This window comes from Cupressus sempervirens, chromosome 7 (assembly GCF_028749045.1).
Source record: "Cupressus sempervirens isolate cs-2001-9-10 chromosome 7, ASM2874904v1, whole genome shotgun sequence".
Taxonomy (NCBI): Eukaryota; Viridiplantae; Streptophyta; class Pinopsida; order Cupressales; family Cupressaceae; genus Cupressus; species Cupressus sempervirens.
In genome coordinates this window covers 211,744,625-211,764,886 of record NC_143124.1, presented here as the reverse complement: position 1 = coordinate 211,764,886, position 20,262 = coordinate 211,744,625, and the positions used below count along the sequence as shown (strand labels likewise).

General features: G+C 35.2%; 1 protein-coding gene across 14 annotated transcripts in view; it reads left to right on the top strand.

The window, feature by feature from the left end:
• Positions 1-20,262, top strand: part of LOC149546234 (pentatricopeptide repeat-containing protein At2g03880, mitochondrial-like) — a 181,566-nt gene that overhangs the window by 124,735 nt on the left and 36,569 nt on the right. For 3 of the 14 annotated variants that reach the window (XR_016353682.1, XR_016353676.1, XR_016353673.1), the window contains one exon: positions 18,249-18,648. The exons of the other annotated variants lie outside the window; for them this stretch is intronic. The gene's annotated coding sequence lies outside the window, so the exon portion shown is untranslated. Of the gene's footprint in view, positions 1-18,248; positions 18,649-20,262 lie in introns of those variants that run through there. 14 annotated transcript variants of the gene reach the window in all.

Below are 20,262 nucleotides of genomic sequence, written 5' to 3'. Positions count from 1 at the left end.
GGTGCTTCAGGGTCCTAATGAATTGCTTCACAACTTGTGGTTCACTAATATTTATATCAGAGTGACGAAGTGTCAGCATGGTGGTTCCCTTTTGAGGCGGATTTGGAATCCTGTAATCACTTGGATTTGCAGTTCAACAGTTGAGGATGTGGAAGCCAATGTAGGCTTACTAGAGTTTCTGCCTTTAGAGTTCCAGTTTGGTTCTTTCGGAGAGCAGTTTATTGAGGAGTTGACAGAGTTGGTACAGTATTTGATTGCTCTTCCTTCAGGGGGTTTTCAGGAGGTTACTTGTTTGGGTGTAGTGCAGGACAATGTTTCTAGAAGATGGAACTACAAACCTTCCAAGATGGCTTGGGATCCTGGGATCATTCTTGGTTATGGTATGGACTTGCTTGATGTTTGTGGAGTTGGATTGACATTGCTTGAGGACAAGCAATCTTTGGGAAGGGAGGACTGTCATGTCCCCAATTTCTGCCCTTCGTTAGTGACAACATTTCTAGCAGGGTTGGTCTATTCTCTGGTTCCCATAAGCCAACAGAGCGTAAAGGGAACCAACCTAGGGGCTTTGAGAGTCATGCATGAGCTTCCCAAGTAGTTTGGAGCAGTAGACAACAGTTTTCTACAATTTAGGAGGGATTCCTAATTTATAGGGATTGACTAGGAGGCATTTGGAGACCTCGGCGAACGTTTTGGAGACTTAGAGTGCATCTCCTATTTTTTAGGAGGCATTCCTATTTTTTAGGAGGAACTCCCAGTTCAATGACTGTTCTCTCAGAGGTGCACACAGTAGGGGAGAGTCATTGGGACTCAATTTTGGTTGATTGGGGCTGTCTCCTACTTTTTAGGAGCATCCCTAGATTTTAGGGATGGACTGTCAGTTGACCCATCTTGTCCGACATCAGTCACAAACAGGTGACAAGGTCAGATTCATGTTTGATTGGTCATTTTGGGCCTTTTGGCATCATTTGGAAAATATTTTAATATATTTAAATATTTCGTAAGTTGGTGATTAAATAAATTAAAATAAGGTTAATAATATAACCATTTTGGAGTAATAAGGGGATTCTGGCTTCAGTTGATCAGGTACACCTATGTGTTATAGCTCGTTGGAAAGGTCTCGAATTATTATACATGATTTTTACTATCTGTAGACTTTTTGGTGCCTTCAACTATGGAATTTTAATAAAGTAATGTTTTTCCTATAGCATGGACGACTTTAATTGGGAAAATGTTATTTTATTATATTTTATTTAAACGGAAAAGTGTAATTTCCTTTTAGGGTTCGATTTATAGTTGGAAGGAGATATAAGGAGATGGAGACCTAATTTCTTATTATCTTTTGCATATTGAAAAGCTTGTTTTTGTGAATTGGCTCTGAGAGAGCAATTCTTCATCTGGGACGCAAACCCCAGGTTTTGGATTGGCTGGGACGTAGCCCTCAGCAGTTATTGGCATTGGATTCTTCAGACAGTGTGCGTTTTTATCAAAGATAGAATACACCATTCTTTATTGTGGATTCAGGTTGCAGATTTATAGTTTCAGTGTTGCAAATTGATTCTTTTAGCTGGGATGTGATCCTTGCATTCTTAGGTTCGCCATTTACAATAGGTACACCCCACGTGGAATATAGGGAATGCTTGTATTCAGCCTCAGATGTATCCTTGATTCATGTTCATTATTCACCATCCAATTTGGCATCATTGTTGGATGTAAGCTCCTTGGAACTGCATTGGATTTATTATTTGGCTTTATAAATCAGAAATCTGCTTGATCAGCAAGGGCTTCCATCAGGGATCTTTCATTGTAGTTTTCGACAAGCAAAGTTTGAGTCTTTGACAAGCAAAATTGGAGTACCTGCAATGCCAAATCCATCTAAATCAGACAACTAATGCAACATCAATTCAAAATATGCTCTTGGAAACCACACAATCAACTGTCGACCAATCAAATTATAGGCTTTGAAAGTCATAGGTCAAGCAATTTGCAAATTCTAAAAACAACCCGGATTTTGAAAGGAATGGCACATATGACAGCAAATTGTCAATTTCAAAATCAAGTTGTTCGAGGGGAAAAAACATCTATTAATATAACATACGCTGAAAGAATTCTTTTAGAAATGCATTTACATTCTCTGTGAGCTTAGGCTACTCGATTTTAAATTCTCTTTGGGCACATAATGTATTAACATTCTCTTATTCTCTGCGCTAACATTCTAGAATATTAGACTTCCTTGTGAGCACAAAGTATCAGCGGGACTGCATAGAACATCAGCTGCTCAGGTTTTAAGAGGGCCCAGTAAACTGCCCAGGTATTTTACCACTGATATATACTTCACTAATATAATTATGGTGTTCTACAAATTAGTAAAAGAACTATTTAACTTTGAATGCTATTTTACCATAAATTTCTATTGTATATTAATATAATGATACACTTTTGAAAATTAGTAAAAGAACGATTTAACTTGAATGCTAGTTTAATTTTCCAATGTTGTAGTAAGATCAAAGGTAGTAGGTCTCCACAATATATAATATCATCAGCTGCTCAGGATATCAGAGGGCCCAATAAGCTATCCAGGTATTTTACCACTGATATATATTGTACTAATATAATTATACTGTTCTACAAATTAGTAAAACAACTATCTAACTTAGAAATTCTATTTTACCATAGATTTGTATCATATTAATATAATGATACACTTTTGCAAATTAGTAAAAGAATGATTTAACTTGAATGCTAGTTTAATTTTCCAATGTTGTAGTAAGAACAAAGGTAGTGGTTCTCCTCAATGGATAATATAGTTATTTATAGGAACGATTGAATTTTCTCCTAAAAAATAACAAGAAGCTATATAATTTTTGTCATAATCCAATATATAAATCTGTTATAGTCCATCATATAATGTATGCTGTTATTCTTTTCCAATGTATGCTGTTATTCTTCTCCACAATGGATAATATAGTATGATGTTATTTATAGGAATGATTGAATTCTCTCCCCCAAAAAATAACATTTTATATAATTTCTGTCATAATCCACTATATAAATCTGTTTTAGTCCATCACATAATGTATGTTATTACACGTAGATGTTATAGTCCGTCATATAACGCATGATGTTATTTGTAGACTAAGTGTTGATTTGTTTAGGAAATCTTTCAGTTTCTGTAATGACCCCGTTTGTGCAGTTGATGGAGTTAGCTTATCATAGTGACCCTCGTGAGCTGACAAAGTGTTTTGGGGGTCCCAGTTGTGGACTTACTATTTTTAGGAAGTGTATTTTTGGCAATTGCTATTTTTGGTTGGGCAGTTGGTCGTCACCTGTAGTAATAAGTTTAATAATTGCATGAGCTCTTATTTATTAATTATTAAGTTGCATTATTATAATAATATTATAATAATATTTATATTATTATAATAATGACTTTAAGAGATATTTCTAAAAAGTATGTTGGAAAGTTTCAAGTGTCGAGTTCTTTTGGGAAACATCAACAATTTCTCAAGTGGAGTTTTTTGGGAAACTTTGGCCAACGAAAGATTGTAAATGAGAGCTCATTTCATTGGGTAAAGGAAACTTGAATATATATTTTCTTTTGTTGCCTTTGTGTCTTTCTCCTAAGTTCTGTTTTCTTTGCCCTTGCTATGGTATAAGGGTTTGAAATTGAGTGGGCAATTCACTGCTAAGGTATAGTGATTTGGGATATTCTGAATATTTATCTCCCTAACTGTGTCTCCTATGGCTGGGAGTTTTCCATCTTACTGAAAGATTGAATTTTGAAGGGTTTGTGAACATTTTCTGAGAAGTCTTTTGGGAGCAATCTGTTGCTGTGGTTTAATAAGTTGCAAGAATCTCCTACTGTTTCTACTATGCCTGGAGATTGCTTTGGTGAATATTATTTGCATTGTAGGGGGGTGGATATTGGAGTTGGAATACATTGGTGAGATTGCATAAATACGAATTACCTAGGAAGCCATTGATTTACTTATTGATGAATTGAACTGTGTTGGGATAGAACTAGCTATATGCGATTTAGTATTCAAATTGTGATAGTGGCTGCTGAATCTTTCAAGGGTTACGCTTCGAGGTGGGGTTTGGTTGGCGAACAAAGGAAAGCCATTAGGTTGGGTTGACTGTCTGGGAGCGGTATCTGAGATACAAGGACGACAATTGCAGACCTGACAATCTGAATATTACACCTGTGGTTGTGGAAGTGATTTGCGTTTTAATTAGGAGGCCTGGCAATGTACTTAACTACTTGTGGTCAGCATTTGGGGGATAAGTAATTAGTTGCAGATCTGTACGTTTCATTCCTTTGGCTCAAACTGGTTCAAAGACAGCTAGGGCATTCACAAGGGAGCTGCGTTCTCATTCTAGTTTGGCGTCTTCAATTTAATTTTGATGATTTCACTATCTCACAATGCCATGCTAATGTTATATGTCCAGGTTCCATTATTATCTTAGTTATATTTAGCTCACGCAAGCTTTGTTAATTTAATTTGCAAAATTAAAGTTTAGGATTCTATAGCTGTGTTATTTGTTCAATTCACTTTTGCACATATTTATGTTCTCGAAAAATACCAAAAAAAACATATAGACAAAGAAATTAATAAAAATCCAAAATATTTCTCACACTTCATTAGCAAATCAGTATAAGGATTGGACATGGTTTTTACAGTGGTATTAGAGTGGTTTCCTGCCAGCTTGTAGGAATTGGGCTCCGAGTTAGTTATTATTTTGATTAGTGCTTAATTATGTGAGTGTCAACATTTGTTTCATGGATGATACTATACCCGAGGAGGACGTACCACTCCACCAAGGGAAGGAGAACCTGAGATATAGTTTGGTTCTGTTGGTAGTACAGGCAGTTCAAATGGGTCTGGAGTTAGAGATGTTGATGTTGACAAAGAGGCTATGCAAACATTTAGGAACCTGGCAGCCAGGCAACAACAAATGATAGGTGTATTGCAGCAATTGTCTAATACTTTGCAACAAATAGCACTTCCTCAAGGATAAAGTAGGGAGAGAGCTCGAGATGTTTCTGTTGGTTCTCATAGATCTTGAATCGAGGATAGAACCTGAGATGGTGATAGGTACAGAGATGCAGATTGGGTTCGAGTTTAGAATCGTAGTGGATTAGCTGAGAGAGATGACATACATACTAGCACTCATGATAGGCCACAGAAACCCACATTTCTGAGACTTGAGGTAGATGGGATCATTATTGAGTCTGTGGCCACTCCTTTTGCTGATGACGTGTTGACAGACTTTATAGAGTTGGATTCTTTACTATAGGCTATTAAAGATCATTTGAATTTTGATAGGTTCTTGACTAGAAAACGGGAGCATTCTAGAGCAAGGTCGGTAGTTGAGAGACAACAACCTCAACAAATTGAGTTACAACAAGTTGCCAGTAAGATGATGTTGCAGCACTTTCATTGTACTGAGAGAGTTACAACTTGAGCTTGGGTCCATAAGCTTGACACATATTTGGCTTTGCATCCTATGTTAGAGGTGGACATTATTAGATTTGAAGTGCTGCATCTCGATGGAGCTACCCATGATTGGCGGTACCATGGGTTAGTTTCTTTGCAACATGATCATATCACTTCCTATTAGGAGTTCGTGGATTGCTTGATCGAGAGATTTAATAGGAAGGATTTGGAGGTGTACTTCTGTGAGTTGGCTCAGCTGAAGCAGTTTGGTGGATTGGAGAGTTACATCAGTGAGTTCTAGAGGCATTTAGTCATGGTTTATGATATTTCGGAGCACAGGTGAGTGATGTTATTTATGGGGGGATTGATTGAGCCACTTCGTGGATGGGTGAAGTCATTGGACCCATCTTCTCTATTGGTAGTGATAAGGAAGGTAGGAGACTTGGAGTCCTCTTCTCAAAGCAAAGTTTCTTCGGAATCTTCTGCTCTTCCGCCTGATGATGAGCTCCCATCAGTTGTTGAGGACAAGGGTAAGTCAGTGGGGAGGTCTAATGATATTTCTAGAGAGTATTTGAGGAGGCATCAACTTTGCTATTGGTTCAAGGGGCCTTTCTTTAAAGGTCATACTTGTGCATTGAGGCCAAAGGGAGCAACAAATCATGGTATGTGGGTTTATAGTGATGTGATTGAGGATGAGTCATCACAGCAATATGAGGATGTAGATGAAGATGTTCATATTGATGATAGAGTTTATACTGTGATGAGTATTTACAGTTTGGTATTTGACTCACATGTTTAGGATTTGGAGCGGGGACAGAGTTGGTTAGAGCCTAAGTTGGATTGTCTGCAAGATGATGGGGTAGGCATAATGGAGGAGAGTGTGTTGAAATCTCTTAAGGATTTATCTGTTAGTGATGTTCTAACTTTTACATCACTAGCACAGGTATTTGGCACTATATTGCAGGTCATGTTATTGGTTTTGATGATGGTATTGGCATTCAGTTGGTTTAGTGATGACAGGGACAATATTTGCTTCTTATGGGATCTTGGTGGAGGTTTTGTATGATGTTGGATTGCTTGGAGACAAGCAATTTCGGGGAGGGAGGACTGTAATGTCCCCATTTTGACAGGTTTGTGTAGTTGATGGAGTTAGCTCATCATAGTGACACTTGTGAGCTGATAGGGTGTTTTGGGGGTCCAGTTGTGGAGTCACTATTTTTAGTAAGTGTATTTTTGGCAGTTGCTATTTTTGGCAGTGTAGTGGGTTGCTAGGTAGTTGGCCATCACCTGTAGTAATAAGTTTAATAATTGCATGAGCTCTTATTTATTAATTATTAAATTGCATTATTATAATAATTTTTATATTCTTATAATAATGACTTTAAGAGATATTTCAAAAAAAAGTATGTTGGAAGGTTTCTAAGTGTCGAGTTCTTTTGGAAAACTTCCACAATTTCTAGAGTGGAGATTTTTAGGAAACTTTGGCCAATGAAAGATTATAAATGAGAGCTCATTTCATTGGGAAAAGGATGCTTGAATATATATTTTCTTTTGTTTCCTTTGTGGCTTTTTCCTAAGTTTTGCTTTCTTCTCCCTTGCTGTGGCATAAGGGTCTGAAGTTGAGTGGGTAATTCACTGTTGAGGTATAGTGATTTGTGATATCTTGAATATTTATCTCCCTAACTATGTCTCCTGTGGTTGGGAGTTTTTTGTCTTATTGAAAGATTGAATTCTAAAGGGTTTGTGAACATTTTCTGACCAGTGTCTTGAGTTTGGTTTTGGGAGCAATCTTTTGCTGTGGTTTAACAAATTGCAAGAATCTCCTATTGTTTCTACTGTGCTTGGAGATTTATTTGGTGAGTATTATTTGCATTGTGTGGGGTTGGATATTGGAGTCAGAATACAATGGTGAGACTGCATAAATACGAATTGCTTGAGAAGCCATCGATTTACTTATTGGTGAATCGAATTGTGTTGGGACAGAACTAGCTATCTTCGATTTCGTATTCAAACTGTGATAGTGGCTACCGAATCTTTCAAGAGTTATGTTTCGGGCTGGGGTTTGGCTGGCGAATAGAGGAAAGCCATTAGGCTAGGTCGATTGTCTGGGAGCAGTGTTTGAGATAGAAGGATGACAATTGCAGACCCAACAATCTGAATATTACACCTACGATTGTGGAAGTGATCTACGTTTTAATTAGGAGGCCTGGCAATGTACTTAACTGCTTGCAGTCAGCATTTGGGGGATAAGTAATCAGTTGTAGACCTGTATGTTTCATTCCTTTGGCTCGAACTGGTTTAGGGACAGCTAGGGCATTCACAAGGGGGCTGCGTTCTCATTCCAATTTGACATCTTCAATTTAATTCTGATAATTTCATTATCTCACAAGGCCATGCTAATGTTATATGTCCAGGTTCCATTATTGTCTTAGTTATATTCAGCTCATGCAAGCTTTGTTAATCTTATTTGCAAAATTGAAGTTTAGGATTCTAGAGCTGTGTTATTTGTTCAGTTTGCTTTTGCACATATATATATACTCCAAAAATACCAAAAAATAGCATATATACAAAGAAATTAATAAAAATCCACAACATTCCTCTCACTTCATCAACAAATCAGCATAAGGTTTGGAAGGGGTTTTTACAGTTCCTTTTGGCAATTTATTTGTAGACTTAAGTGTGAATTCATTCCCAAAAATAATAGCATATTATATGATAGAATATTTCAGATCTTGTGAAAGGCCCATTTCTAAATAATGAAATACTACATAAGATCTGTCATAATTCATCATACAGTATGAAGTTACTTGTGGGAGAAAACACAATAATTTTAAAAAATAATAGCAAATTATATGGTGGAATATGACAAATATTTGAAAATTTCATTTGTAAGAGAGTGATTAAACAATAAACCGTCATACAATATGAAGTTATTTATGGGAGAAAACACAATAATTCTTAAAAAAATAGCATATTATATGGTGGAGAATGCCAGATTTGTGAAAATTTCATTTCTAAGAGAGTGATTGAACAATTGTCTTAAGCTCAAATTATATATTGTTATGTAATATGGTGTTATTTTTATGTAATATGGTGTTATTTCTAAGAGAAACATATCATTTGTGTGAAGATGAATGCTCAGTCAATCTCTTAGGAATGATTTTTCTATACAGAACTCTTTCATTTTTGCTGCTACAATCTAATCTCTCCATAATATGTTTTACGGTGGTTAATTTATAATGTTTTCTATTTAGGCATTATGACAACAGGAAAGAGAAGAAGCAAAAGAATTGTCCGAAAATTGAGACCTTGTTATTCCTGAGGTGTTAAATTACATGTTGACTTTGATGATGGGGACAATACAACCTAGCCAACTCCTGATAACACAAATCACAATCTTGTTGCCAACAATACTTAGTCAACATGGAGTTATCAGATCCTTTGCATGTCTAAAAAATAAGAAAAGGTTCTAAGGCAATTAATGGACAGATGAGGATATGGAACATGCCATTAAAGATGTTGAAGATAATTGTTTTTCGATAGTAGTGGGAAAGAAGCAGGATCCCTCTTAGGAGCTTATGATATTGGCTAGTAAGACTCACAACAACAAATTGTGGCCACCAACAATTCTCTCCTTGGAAGAAGAGCTAGAAGTTGTTCAGTGGTGTAAAGATTTAGCTCAACTTGGTCATGGATTAGAGGTAATTCAACTTAAGTCACATGTGGCTCACATTTGCCAAACAAGGCCAAATCCATTCAAAAACGACTTACTAGGTAGATCATGGTGGGTTGGATTCCGCAAACGCTATCTAGATTTTACAATAGGGATTGTAGAGGGGTCTAGATAGGGATAGAGCAGTGATGCTATGACCGAGCATTGTGGCAGATTTTATAATAATTTGACAACATTGTATGATTCTAATCATTATGAAGCAACACACATATGGAGTTGTGATGAAACAGGAGTGCAAGAAGGCATAAAACTGCAGGATGCGAGTGATTGCAAAGTTGAGAAGTAGAAGTGTGCCTCAAGTCTTATCTAAAGTATCAATGCAACATGTCACAATATACTAGGCTTTCTATCTTTTCAAAGCAAAAAGAAATCTTAAAAATTACATTGCTAACTATGAAGTAGGAGCTTGCATGGCAGCACAGGCACATGCTTGGATGACAAAAGAATTGTTCTTAAACTGTCTACATCATTTTACTAGATCTATTCCAGGTGGTGCTTCACTCACAAATAGGCATCTACTCATTTTTGATGGACATGGAAGCCATGTTGCCTTTGCCACAATTCAAGTGGCAAGATCTCTAGGCATAGATCTTACATTTCCTGCTTGCACTAGTCATCAACTACAACTTTTAGATGTAAGTGTATTTTCTCCGTTAAAAGCATATTTCAAATCTGAAAGGTCAAATGGATGGCCAAACATCCACATAGAGAAATAAGGAGAATAGAATTGGCAGAACTTGCAAGCAAAGCTTTCAAACTTGCCCTTGTGCCTGACAATATGATAGATGGTTTCTGAAGGACTGAAACTTGGCCATTGAATAGAGATGCTCTTTGTAATGACATGAAGCCAAGTGACACGTTCAATGTTGAAGATGAAAATGATGCCACATGAATTGTAAACTCTTTAAGGTTAGCTGGTTATGATGATGATGCCATTGAAAAATGTGTGCTAGGAATGGCAAAACAAAAACAAGAAGATACAAATGAAAACACAAGTGCAAATGAAAACACAAGTTCACTAGTAGATGTTGTGTCCTCACCAACACATATTAGCCAAAGACAATTTGAAAATGACTTACATGATGAAATGAGTTTGCCAACACAATTTGATCCACTTGATTGGGTTAAAGGATCAAAGGAATTGGGAGTGCAGATTGAGTTTCGAGATGAAGACATTTCATTATCTATTCCTTCTCCACCTCCTATGCCAAGAGAAGAGGTGGTTCATTATTATGCTAAAACCAAAAATTGGTAGACTTCAAAATTGGAACATAAGGAAGATGAAGATGGTCATACTGAACATAATCTAGATGGTTCAAAATTGGGATTTACTAAAGATGAAGATGGACTGGCTAAACATAATCTAGATGCATTGAAGAAATCTGTAAATGAAGATGGATGGATTGGATGAACTTAATCTAGATGCATTGAAGACATTTGTAGCTTTTGAGATAGAAGATGAAGAAATGATATGTAGTTAGGGATCATTAAGAAGTTTGTTGAAGCTACCAATTGAAATGGTTACAAAGAGATTCGATCCATCTAATAATACTACTCTTAGATTGGGAAGAAAATTGCAAATACTTACATCTAATGAGTACATAATGTTGCAAGAGCAGCAAGAAGCAAGGAAGGGTGAACTTAAAGAGTTAAAAATAAGGAAGAAAAGCAATTGGATAATCCTAGATGCATTGAAGACATTTATAGCTTTTGAGACGGAAGATGAACGAATTTTATGTAGTTAGCATCATTAAGAAGTTTTTTGAAACTACAAATTGAAAGGGTTACTAAGAGATTCAATCCATCTAATAATACTACTCTTAGATTGGGAAGAAAATCTCAAATACTTACATCTAATGAGTACATAATGTTGCAAGAGAAGAAAGAAGCAAGGAAGGTTGAACTTAAAGATTTGAAAGAAAGGAAGAAAAAACAGTTGGAGGAAAAAAAAATACATCTAATTGAGTTGAGAAAAAGGAAAGATCAACAAAAACTTGAAAGACAAATAATAACACAAAGGAAGCAAGAGGAAAGGGTGCAACAAAAAAAGGCGAGGGAGTTGAAAAAGAAAGAAAAGCTGGATTGTAGAAGAGGTAAGCTAGCAAAAGATAAAGTCAACATGGACTTGCAGATAGTGGGGGTGGGTGGGGGGAGGGGGGGGGGGGCGGGGAAGTTCTCCATTAATAACTTCTCTTGAACATCATCAAATTGTAAGCAACATACTCAACACGCAGCTTGGTTATGGCAGTATTTCAGAACCAAATGCAAACAAAGTAGGCCAATACAGTACTCCGATAACCCTCTTACCTGAGCATCATCAATTTCTAAAGGGATATGTACAATGTTCTATCCCCTACCTATGTTGCTCTTCACAACATCCAAACTACTAGTAGCCAAAGCCCCCCTCATTCTCCAATCAAACAATTCCAACTTGGTAGACTGTTGGATGAAAATATGTTTGGACGAGTGACTCTCATTACCCTATAGGTTGATTTAGCCAGTCCATAAAATCCTACAACAGATAGTACTGAGGAGGAGCCAGAACCCTTCCCTAGCTTCATGATGAACTAATGATGCAACAACGAAGACTTAATTGTTTTGCTGGTGAACTAATGATGCTGCAATGAAGACTTAATTGTTTTGATGGTTTGGAGGAATATTTGCACAAAATATATTGTTTTTAGCTGGTCAATTTGTTAGATCCTATAGACTGGTCCTATTTTCGAAAGCTGGTCACTTTTTTATATCTTATCAACTGGTCCTTCTACAATACCTCTATATAAGCTGGTCATTTGTTGGGCAGACCAAGCTGGTCCTTCTACAATACCTCTATTGACTGCCATTTTAGCAATACCTCTATTTTCATAAAGACACAAATGTTAATCTTACTTTGAAGGTCTGCATATGTCAATATATGAGATTCATGATGAAATGTATAGCCCAACTACCTAAGAAAAAGTAAAGTCTTTTATAGAGGCAATTTACAGATTAGTTTCTATCGACACAATCACATTATAAAGGTATATGATCTTAATTTTAAATGAAATCAATATAAAAACTAACAAGTCTTTCTAGAAAAAAAACAATTCTAGAGGAGTCCTTCGTTGATTAAAAGACCATACAAATTCTGACCGTATAAATTTCTTTACATTTACTCAGTGAAATCAACAATGTAGACTAAACTCAATAAAAAATATCAAACAAAATCCATTGCAAAAAAATTAAGAATGCCACAAAGAAGAAAAATGGATAGATGGTCATTGCCCAGTAAGGTTTAAAAAGACCTTGCTGAAAAAATCTCAAATTCTTCAATATATTTGTGTCAATAAACACATTTTATAGATAGCTGAAACCCTTTTTCCCCAACCTGCATTTGCACAAAATGTATCAGGATTTCATTAAGATATCAAATAGTGAAAACAATGCAGGTTCTTGGCTAATCAAACCAACTTGCTAACGAACCCTAATAACATATAGAAAAATCTTGAAAGTCCAGAGCCATTACATTAGACTTTCCCAAAAATTCCTTTGGCGCTGGTCTAGTCTAGTTGATACTCCCAGCAAATCCTTTTGCTGCTGGTCTTTCCTCTATTTTATGCTTCTCCCATTCAAGGTATTCCTCAAGCGCAGGATAGGGGTGTAAACCACTGCCACTTGTAGAAGCAAACATGAGGCGGCTTTTGTGTTCATCTGATTCACAATGATTCAAAAGTAATTGGGCTACTCTCACAATATATGCATGGTTTGTTTCAGCCACAAAAATGCATAGGTGTTTGGCTTTTCTATTCATCCAATTCACAATGATTGATTACAGAGCCATTACATTTAATATGTGCAAACTGAACTTACAAATTAAAAATTACCAAACATAGCCTCTTCCTTGCTCATTCACCTGTCTTCTTGTGCTACAAAGTAGTGTTACCCTACAACAAGTGGTAGCCATAACCTAAGTCATAAGGTTCAAATTCGAATTCGAGTTCAACAACTATAAAGTTCGAATGAATTTCGAGAAGAGTAAAAATTTGGGGAAAAATTCGAATTAAATTAGCCTTATACAATTTTAATTATTTTCTAGCTGTATGTAATATATCTCATTAATTATCAAAATATTAAAAATTGCTAAATAGATCTCACAACTTCATAAGCTTGATGAGACATTTATTAAGTAAAAAATATAAGAAACATGTGAAATCACAATAGAAAAGATATGTCTCCCAACTGTACTTGGTATGGCCAATTATCCCCAAATGTTTTTTTAATTTTTTAAATAATTTTTTTTATGCAAAAAAATCAAAAAGTGAATATTAAAAAATAATTTTAAGGGTCCTTACTAGGTTGCCGAGGTGGGCCCCACCCCTCCAAATGTAGTAGAGGCAAAATAGGAGTAGCAATTTGTTTCATTTTTCTATGTTATGTTTTTTTATGTTGAACGTGAACATGATTATGATACATTGATACTTATTACTTTATGGTAGCCCTCTAGCCTTTGGGCGTATAGCTTTAGGCATATTTAGATTTAGATTTTCAGATTTATCATAATGATATTGTTCACTGATATTAATATGCATTTTGACAATTGAGGCCTAAAATTTGATATTATTTCCGAGATGGCATTCAAATGTTGTATGTTATGGTTCTATAATGTTTAAATGACATGCCTTTTGCTTAGTTTCATATGAATGACATGTATATTTGCAAATTTCATTCTATATTTAAAATTTTCCTATATATATATATTGTCATCCTTGGTTGCTGTCCCCCTTGTCCCCAAAATCGCCAAAAAAATTTGCCCTCCCAGAAACCCGTCCTGCTGTCCTTCGCCGTTCCTATACCGGAAACTCAGGGGAAGCATAGCTAATTAGAGATGCAATTGTTGGATCTGATTCAAATCTACTAATGGCTTCATAAAACTCTTCCATAATTTCAGCATCACCATGTCTATCAATGTGAAATAGTTTAGGCTCCAAATAGCAAGTTGTTGCATGTAAAGGAGTGTACATCATTTTCCATCTTGAATCAACAGTCTCCCATATCTCTATGTACTTTGCTTCCACATTATTTAGTGCTCTTTGAATAGCTTCCTAGCAACGGTCCATGCTTTCATAAAGCATTCCAAGGCAACGAGTGTCACCATCAACCATGCAGAGCATGTCGACAATTGGACCGCATATATTTAAGACCTTTGCCCCACTTTTGCAAAAGCTACTATTTAAAACAATTTGCTCTATGATCTTCCCCTTACCACTTTTTGAGAGCGTTGAATTTTCCCACTCATTGGAACAAATTACAGATCTTAAAGCTGCTTTCTCCTCAACCACTCTTCTCAAAGTGATATAAAATGAAGCAAATCTTTTATCACAAGGCCTCAACAACTCTCTAGATGCATGTTGCCTATAAAAACTCAATGTGAGACGATGATTTCGTATGAAATTCACAACTTCCCTTCCTCTATGAATTACTTCATGTATCCAAGGGAATTTTGCCAAATCATGAAGCAAAAAATTCCAAACAATGAGCTGTACATGGACTCCAATAAATTTTTCGGTACTTCTCTACAATCAGCTTGCTAGCTCCCACACAATTTGCTGCACTATCAGTAACCACTTGAACCACATTTGCAACCCCTACTTCAAGAAGTGCTTCATCTAATATTTGAAATATATATTCAGAAGTTTTTTAATGATTCATAGTGTCAATAACCTTCAAGAATACAACACCTTCAGAACAAGCCATTAAAACATTAATAAGTGGTCTTTGACATATATCTGACCATCCATCACTCAATATAGTACACTCTGTTGCCTACCAAGAGGCTTTGACCACAGCTAACTTATCAGTCACTCTATCTTTTGACCTCTCTAAGAGAGTTGTTCTCAAAGCCTCAGAAGAAGGAGGTATGTACCCTTTGCCAAATTCTCCAGCCTTTTGAAATACAACATGATAAAGTGGTTTTCTAGTTAAATTGAATGGAATTGCACTAGTATAGAATACATCAGCTAGTAAATCATCAACTTGCTGTTTCTCACATGGTTTCCAAAAGCTATTTAGAGTTTCACTCTCTTTTGTAGCCTTTACAACTTGACATAGACATGAAGATTAAGGTATAGTAGATGTGAATCTAGAGACATCTTCAATTCTTTGTTTCTTTTGTACCTTTTTCATCTTTTCAGCAATAGAAGATGAATGCTGTTTCTCTAAAATCGCTCTAAGCTCTTGGGTCATACTTGGACATGCAGTAACACCTCCACCTTTACCCACTGTAGTACCAAGCAAGTTATCCATGACCCTTGTTAAACTTCCAATAATAACTTTTGGACACAAGTTACAGTAAGCTTTATTAGCACCATTTCGAGTCACATGTTTCCACGCCTCCTAAGTTGATTTGTTGGGAGCCATATTACAATCTGTAGAATTAAAAACAAAATAATATATTATTATTTCAAACTTTAAAACAAAATAATTCAATAAATTAATTTAAAATTGTTAATTTAAAATTAAACATGTTAAAGTTCAACTTTTTATACTAATAATTATATTATTTAAAAATTGAAATATACATTTATTAAACATAATATAATCTATCTATTTATTTATTAAATTATAATAAAAATTATAAACTTATAAAGAAAAATAAAGTAAACATATTAATATATCTAATTGACTCTAATATTTAAAAGTTTAAGAACAATGTTAATTAAAAATTAATATATCACTATTTTAAATCAATTAAAAAATAAATCAAATATTACATTAATTGTTACAAAATAGATTACAAAGAATTATAAAAAAATTAAATTGATTACAAAACTATATGAAATGATATAATTTTTTTTATACAAATTATATTAAAAAGTAAAAAACTGTATACAAATTATATGTAAAAACTATCTAAAAAAGCAAAAACTAAATATAAAATTAATAACTATATCAAAATTCTATAACATTACAAAGTTACAGTTACAAACTATATAAATTAAAAAAATTCTCCTCACATAGGCATGCACCAAAAAGGGCCGAGAGAGGGAAAATGACTGAGGAAGACACACGATGCGGGAGAGGAAGAATTGCAAATTTCTCAAAAAAATTCGCTGCCTCAAAATTTCTATGAAATTTTGCTCGTTTGCATTCGACTCTTTGAGGGGTTTCGATGACATTTTATAGAATTTTTCTACTCAAGAAAACCCTACAAACTCATGTATATGGCAATTTCTAAATTTTTTTGACTTTGAATAGGAAATCTGTTTTTTGCGGCTGAATCAACAGCAGATTTGAGTGAAATTTTTTTGGCAAGTTTCACATTCGGCAATATCTAAATATCAAGCTTGATATTTGCCGAACCTTGTGACACAGGCCGTAACCCAACAATAAGCGGTAGCCAAGTTTAAAAACTTGGCTTTCGTTTGTGTAAATATAAATGTAAATATAAATGTTGAGTTGTTTAGGTAATCAAAATAAGGTGTAGATATTAATCATACGTTTTAAATTTTAATGTGATAAAATGTGCAAGTATTGGGACATGGCCAAGTGATAATTGGGGGTGGTAATTGACTATGATAAGTAGGAACTTTAAGAAATGACAAATTGAACACATTTTACTACAATCTTTAAAATTGATATTAATTCTAGTGATGATGTGCTAAAACCTTAGTTATAAGTACTCAAGTAGTCGAAGAATATGTCATAATTTTTTTGGATATATGATCGACTTTGAGAAGCACTAAGTTAGGGTGTACAACTATTAGGTCCTCTCCCTTACTCGTCGGTCATAAACACCTCTTCGAAGAAAATTCCTGAGGGTGCACAACAAGTACTAACATGGCAACATCTACACCTACAAAAAAAATACAAAATGGGCTTGAGATATTTATAAATCCATTGGGACTGAGATATAAATATTATTATTTTATTTTATTTAATAACGAAGACATTACATGGTTTATGTGTGGTACATTCTTTGATTGCATGAAAAGAAGGTGCATGGGCAAGCTTCATATGCATCACTTGAATTGGATGAGATTGATCCACATTCAACAGATTGGGTTCTTGCTTCTGATGGTGATGATGTGGATGTGGATGTGCACGTGGATCCTTTTTTGACCGATGATCACCTAGTTGAGTTTGAGATGGATGATGATGACTTGATGCAAAATTGACAACATGTGGGGAGGAGGAATGTGAGCCTAGTCATCCATTAGAGGCTTTTTTTGAGGTGCCTATTCAATAACCTGTTGAGGATGTTGCAACTACTTTAGCACCATCCAACCAAAGGGAACGATCTATTTTGAGATTGAGTCATACATGCAATTTATGATTTCTACTTGTAGTTTTCGTTGATACTAAAACTTGAACTTAATATGTATTAAGAAGTCTTAATATTTTATGGAGTTTGATATATATAGAACTCAATTTTATCTAGATGTTGCACTTGTTTTTTGCTATATGATTCTATGTAAATTTGTTATGTTCTAATTAGTACTTTCCTTATATTTAACTCAAGACTTTGATTAATATATGATGGATATTTCAAATCAGTATGCACTTTACAAATTTGGTGTATATGTGTGTGTTTTTAGTAATATTTTAAGAAATTACATATTTTCAAAAGTTTGATAACAATGTCAATTTATTGCCAAGTTTTGGCAATTTCCAAGTTATTTAAAAAATATGGGTCAACCGAGTTATTGTGGAGTCCAAATTTTTCAGCTATGATTCTAAGGATGAAAAATGTTTGAATTAATGAAGGTTGGATGGAAATCCATACCTTAAAGATTGGAGAAACTGAATTCGTACAGGGTTCAATTCACATCTGGAGACTAATGGTAGATGTTTTGTTTGAAAGTTTTTGAATTTCATGGAGTATGCTCTTCAATCCAAAAGTCAGTTTACTGGCCACTAGTGATTTTGTTGTTTGCTTGTTTGAAAATTTGTGGGAATGATGGTAGAAGTCGTACAGTTAAAGGATACATTGGTCTTCGTTTTACACACCTAATTCAGATTGGCATATATTTTTGCGTGTGGATACATAGTTGGACATTTACCTTTTCTCGGTTGCTGACGTTTCCTTCATTGGCTTATGTTAGATGTTGTGGTAGCTGGAGCTGTGTACTAAGAAGGCCATCTGTTGCAATTTGACAAAAGTACTACTCAGATTGGAAAAAGTTCAGTGTTAGGAGGATGTGTTGGGCACTGTGATAGGCTTAGATAGCAATTTTAGTGAATAAGTTTGACTCTTTGACTCCTGTAGGATGTCACAGGTACCAGTAATAAACAATTGTATAATTTTGGTATAATGAATTAATGGGAGTAAATTAGAGCTTTTGATGGCTTTGAATTTGTATGCTTGCTTATACAACAGCCACACCATCATCTATTCAATACGGTTGGCTGAAGTGCGTTCTGAGATTGATTTTCCATATGAAAGATTGTTGTATAGTGCTCTGTAAATCTGGAAATACATCTGCTAGTAACTCGTTGGTCGTATGCCTTCTTCATGATGATTTAAATGCAATTTTTTAAAAGCTAGTCTACTACATGTTTGATGAAATGTATGTCACCAAATATTTGTTAAAATGCCACTATTAAAGTTTGAGTTTTGGTCAAGTCTGCAAGTGCATGTTTCTTGTCTTCACAAGTAATAAATGGATATCCTTGTTATACAAATGTTTTGCTGGAATTTCTATGCACAATATTTGCTATCTGTATAGTGTTTTGGGAAAATCCAGATTCAGAAATTCAGAATAAGACATACCTGAGTACAGTTTGATGAAAATTCCCAAGACGTATTGACAATTTCAGAGCAAAATAGATTCAAGATATCACATTGGTATTGGAGCCAAGACCCTGCAAGCCTTTGGGTTTGTATTAGATTGTTAATGTAGCCAGGTGATAGGGAAATAAGATATTATCAGAGGGAACTACATAAAAATTGACAACCACTTATAGTACCTGAGGGACTGACAGTATCAGGGTTGATTAGTTCCTCTTCTAGTTGAGAATAGGTTGTGGGCATGGGTGACATAAGGAATTGCAGTCCACCACAGGCCAAGGCCATGAAAGACGGAGGAATTCAAACAAGTTAGGAACAAGTAGCCAATGTCCTTCAACATACAACAACTAAGTGCAGTCCCTAGGAGATCTTAGAGCAATCATAGTGAAGGTAGTAGTGCAGTTGATTCTCTATAAGGTGACCCGTCCTACATTTGATGGCAGTGGTAAGACACCTGCTCGTGTTTGGACAGATAAGTTTGATACCTTCTGATGGAGCCCTTGATTTTTGCCTCCATTAATGATGTTGGAGACTGGAAAGAAAATAACAATTGATGTCAAATATTTATAGAGAAGGGAATTATCATTTACCAAGTCAGTGATCTGCATTTTTAATCAATATCGATATTGTACTAAGACTTTACAAACGATCAGACTAAGGGGGTATCTGCAATCGGTTATGCTGTATAATTTCAAAGACAAAGTTCAATATGAGTTAGTCAGAGAAGTGATTGCAAAATAAGGCAGTACAACAGTAACTTACAAAGATCACTGAAAATACCAGAAGTCTACATCATGAAACTTGTCGGAGAAAATCGACATATCAAATTCTGAATATATTGCTGAAGATGATTATTTAAACCACTGATAATACAAGATGATGAAAGTGATAGAGAGAATCTGATAAGAAACCCGAGGATTTCAATGTGCCCAGAATTTGGATGCCCAGGGCCAAGTGAACTACACAGGTGCTCCCCTCTATTTTCTTTAACAGCAACCAAAGAGGATCATCCCACGAAGGCTAACAAAAGATTCAAAGATATGCACAGACATGGAGGTTTTATAGCATCGTCCAGGCAATTAATGGGTATGGTAATAAAGACGTCTTACATAGAGAAAAGGGATGTGACTAATCCAAATCCTCAAGGCAGAAATCTGGCATGAGAAAATCTTCATCGTCATGCGTGAGGGCACGATAACAATAAATCTATGCAATGATAATACGTATTGAAAGAGACCACAAGCAAATTACAAAATGGCAATGATATGTTCAGATTGATGTCCGTTTGGAGAGGCAAGTGTGTGTAAGTCTTCATACATGCCTTGATT